Raw genomic sequence first — 5,074 nt, 5'->3', positions numbered from 1 at the left:
GAATCTGGGAATTCTCCTATCTTTAAGCCATTCCAGGGAATCAGGCTCAGCTATTTCCACTATGAGATTTGATGAAGAGACCAAGGCAATTTTTGTATAATCTGAGCAGACAGGGTTAGATCCTTTGAAGTATCCTGAACCAAAAAGTTTGGCCTAACCCCAAACCCAAACCACATCAAGACTGGATTATTCAGCAACAGTCACTTCCTATCCCCATCCACCTTGGGTGGGGCACTCTTCTCTGCCCAAGGTATTACCTGACACTTGCTTTGCAAAGGAATCTTAGCAGACTTGAGCAAGTGATGGATTGTAACATGCTCTGAAAATTGTGCCCTGGATAGCTGTGACCCTCACCCTGGGCCCCCAAAAGAACACAGGTAGGGCAGATCCAAACCCACACCAACCTGATTAAGAATCTTAGCTTTACAATGCTCTGCTAAGGAAACGAGACTGAGAAATTAAGTGGCTTATCTAAGGTAACATATCTAACTAATTAATTGAAGATCTGGCTGTGGAATCCCGTTGTTTCAAAGTGCAATCCAATATTTTGAAAACCCTTGCTTTCTCCCGTGCAATAAAAGCGTTCCAGGAAGCTTCGCCTATGCTAATATCAGTCCTGCTCCATTGACAACCCAGAGCCCGTAGTCCTCCTGCCAGCAACTCTTCCTCTTCTTCCTTCCTCATAAATATCCTATTTTCTCCTTTTTGTCCCACGCTCTCTCTTAGCAGCTTCACTAGGACCTGCAGCTTAATTTAGCCTCATCTCATCACTAACCCCTGGCAACCGTGAAATTGTTCTCCATTTTTATAATTTTGTTGAAAATATTATTCAAATGGAATCATTCAGTGTATGATCTGCTGAGATGGGGTTTTTATGTTTTCGGTGTACAAGTCACTCAGAACAACACCCTGGGAATCAATCCAACTTGTTTCCTGTATCATTAGTTCATTTCTTTTTATTGCTACGTAGTATTCCACGGTGTGAATGCATCACAATATTTAACCATTCACTTATTCCAGTTTTTGACTTACATCTAAAGCAGCTATGAACAATAGTGCGCAGGATTTGCGTGCACATGTTCTCATCACTCTGAGATAAGTGCCGAGCAGTGAGGGTGCTGAGATGTAGAGTAAGCATATGTTTAGATTTTTGTTTTTCTCTCAGTTTTATAGCTATATAATTGATGTACAGCACTGTATAAGCTTAAGGTGTACAGCATAACTAGTTGATTTGCATATGTTGTGGAATGACTACCACATTAAATTAATATCCATCGCCTCACGTAGACACAAAACAAAAAACAAAGCCAAACAAAAATGTAAATTTTTTCTCTTATGATGATAACTTTCAAGATTTACTGTCTTAGCAACTCTCAAATCTACTGTATAGCAGTGTTAACTAGTCATCTTTATCTATAACTAGAAGTCTATAGCTTTTGACCATCATCATCCAATTCCCCCACCTCTGATAACTACAAACCTGATCTCTTTTTCTATGAGGTTTTTTTGGGGTGTTTTTAGATTCTACTTATAAGTGAGATCACACAGTGTTTGTCTTTTTCTGTCTGACTTATTTCACTTATGTTTAGCTTTTTAAGAAACTGCAAAACTGTTTTCCAGAGTGGCTATAACATCTTACATTCCCATCAGCAATGTATGAGAGATACAGTTGCTCTGCCTCTCTCCAGTATTTGATATTATCGGTATATTTTATATCATTTTGCTGGGTGTGTGGTGATAGCTCATCCAGGTCTGAATTTGCATTTCCCTAATGGTTGGTGATGCTGAATATTTTTTCATGCGTTCGTGTGCCATAAATATATCCTCTTTAGTGAAATGTCTCTTTACGTTAGTCTGCTTTCCAATTAGATTATTTGTTTTTATACTGCTGACTTTTGAAAGATTTTATTCTAGGTAAGAGTCCTTCGTCAGGTATGAGGTCGTAAATATTTTCTTCTAGTCTATAGCTTGTCTTTTCATCTTTTTAATCTCTATCAAGCCTTATCTTTTCTTTTTTTTTTTTTTAGGTTTTATAGGGTTATGTTGAAATTCATGTTCCACTTTGAGTTAATTTCTGATAACTTGTAAGATTTAAGTCAAGGTTATTTTTTTTCTTTTTGCCTGTGGATATCCAATTGTTCTAGCACCATTTGTTGAAAAGATAATTTTTCCATTAAATTATTTTTTAATCTTTTTCAAAAATTAGTGCTATACTAGTGTGGGTCTCCTTCTGGGTATTCTATTCTGTCCCATTGGTCTATGTGTCCATCTTTCCGCCAATACCACCCAAGCTTGAATTGTCACAGATACGTAATGTCTTGATATTGGGTAGATTAACTCCTCCCATTTTATTCTTTTTTTTTTTTCAGAGTTGTTTAGTTATTTTAGCTCCTTTGACTGTTCATATAAATTTTAGAATAATCTTATCTATATCCACAAAAGAACTTCCTGAGATTTTGATAAAAATTGTATTAAACATGCATATCAGTTTAGAAAATATTAACATCTTTACTAAGTTGAGTATTACAAACCATGAACACAGTATGTTTTTCCATTTATTTAGATTTTCTTTGATTTCTTTCATCAGCGTTTTGCTGTCTTTTGCATATAAATCTTATACATGGTTTTTAAATGTTTAAGTATCTCTTTTTATGAGTGATTGTAAATGGTAATGTATTTTTAAGTTTAGCTTCCAAGTGTTCATTGCTGGTATATAGAAATACAAATGATTTTTATTCGTTTTTGGTTCTATGAGAGTTTTTGGAGATTCTTTGGGATTTTCTATATAGCCACTGATCTAATCTGTAAAAAAGGACAATTTTATTTATTCTTTTCTAATCTGTGTGCCTTCTTTTTCTTTTTTGCTGTATTACATTTGCTAGAACTCTTAGTACTGAGGTAAATAGGCATGGTGAGAGCAGACATCCTTGTCCCTAATCTTTCAGGAGAAAGCATTCAGTCCTTCACCGTTAAGTACGAGGTCAGCTGTAGGATTTTTGGAGATGTCTTTATCAAGCTGGGGAAGTTCCTCTCTCTTCCTTGTTTCTGAGAGTTTTATTGTAAATGGGTATTAGATTTTTGTCAAGTACTTTCTCTGCAGCAATTGATACGATTATATGATTTTTCTTCGTTAGCCTGTTAATATGGTGAATTATATTATTTGGTTTTCATATTTTGACCTAGTCTTTCCTACTTGGAATAAACCCCACTTAGTTATAATATATAATTATTTTCTTATATTGCTGAATTATATTTGCTAATAATTTATAAAAGAATTTTGCACCCATATTCATAGGGTTTAGCTTTTCTTTTTTGTACTGTTGTTTTCTGATTTGGGTATCAGGGTAATAATGACTTCATTTAAAAAATTGCAGTGTTCCCTCCTCTTCTATTTTCAGGAAGACATTTGGTAGAACTGGTGTTAATTCTTTAAATGTTTGGTAGAAGTCTCCAGTGAAATCATCACAGCCTAGAGATTTCTTTTTCAAGAAATATTAAATTAGAAATTCAATTTCTTAATAGTTACAGGGCTATTCAAACTATTATTTCATATTGGGGTAGTTGTGGTAGTTTGTGTTTTTTAAGAAATTGGTCCATTTCATCTAAGTTATCATATATATGTGGCTTTATATTTATGCACTCTGCTCATTGACGCATAACATTTAAAATTGTTATATCGTCTTGTTTTATTAATCCTTTTATGATGATGTAATGTCTCTCTCTGTCCTTGGTAATTTTCTTTGCTCTGACTCCACTTTACCCAAAACTAATAGAATGACTTCTGCTTTTTAAAATTAATGTTAGCATGCTATAACCTTCATCATCATGTTACTTTCAACTTACTTATATTGTTACATTTGAAGTGAATTTCTTGTACATAGCGAAAAATAAATCATGTTTTTTAGTCCACTCTGTTAATCTGTTTTTTCCTTGGTATATTTAGACCATTTACAGTTAATGAATTATTATTGATATGTTAGGGCTTAAGTCTGCCATTTTGTGCTTTTGTTTAGTTGCTCACTCTGTTGTTTGTCTTTCTGTTCCTCCTTTTTTCTTCCTGTGGCTTCCTAGAATATTTCTTGAATTCCATTTTGATTTGTTCATAGTGTTTTTCTATCTATCTACCTACATAAATCTATCTGTCTGTCTATCTATCTTTTATTTATATCTATGTATATATTTAGTGGGTGTTGTAGATATTACATTATTTATACATAGCTTATCACAGTCTACCAGTTTAAGTGAAGTGTACAAAATTAACACTCTTTATGTCTCTTTACCCTCCCCCATTTATAATATAATTGTCTTAAGTTTTTCTTCCATATGCTCTGCAAACCATATTAGATCATGTTATAATTTATGTTTTCACTATCACATATAATGTAGAAAATTCAGGAGAAAAAGGTTTACTCTTAGTGTATTTACTCATATTTTTGCTTACTATCTTCTTTTTATGTTCTCTGATTTCTTCTTTTTCATTTCCTTTCTGTTTAGAGAACTTCCTTTAGCCATTATTTAGGGTAGTTCTGTATTCTATTTTTAGGGTATGTCCACAAATTCTCTGAGTTTTCCTTCATCTGATAACATCTTGATTTCCCCTTCATTGCAGAAATATTTTCACTAGATAGAGAATTCTAGGTTGTTAGTGCTTTTCTTTCAAGATTAAAAAAACATATATTGTACCACTGCCTTCTGATTCCATGGTTTCTGATGAGAAATTTGCTATCATTCAAGTTGTTTTCCCCTATAGGTAAGGCATCATCTTCCTCTGGCTACATTAAAATTTTTTTTCTTTGCATTTAGTTTTCAGAAGTTTAACTATGATGTTTTGGTATTTATTTCTTTGGGATTTTTCTCAGCTTCTTGAATCTATAGGTTTATATCTTTTGTCAAAGATGGGTAATTTTTCAACCATTATTTCTTTGGGAACTTTTCGAGCCCTGCCCTTTCTCTCCTCTTCTATTGGAGTCCAAATACATGAATGGTAGATCTTTTTTTATAGTCCCATAAACCCCTAAGCCTATTTTCTTTCTCCTTCCTTCCTTCCTTCCTTCCTTCCTTCCTTCCTTCCTTC

The 5,074-nt window shown here is 33.7% G+C and overlaps 1 protein-coding gene across 9 annotated transcripts in view; it reads right to left on the bottom strand.

Moving 5' to 3' along the window:
• Positions 1 to 5,074, bottom strand: part of GPR45 (G protein-coupled receptor 45) — an 81,074-nt gene that overhangs the window by 63,577 nt on the left and 12,423 nt on the right. The gene's annotated exons all lie outside the window — the stretch shown is intronic.

Source organism: Pteropus vampyrus, unplaced genomic scaffold, assembly GCF_000151845.1.
Source record: "Pteropus vampyrus isolate Shadow unplaced genomic scaffold, Pvam_2.0 Scaffold160, whole genome shotgun sequence".
NCBI lineage: Eukaryota > Metazoa > Chordata > Mammalia > Chiroptera > Pteropodidae > Pteropus > Pteropus vampyrus.
This window is presented reverse-complemented; position numbering and strand designations above follow the sequence as displayed.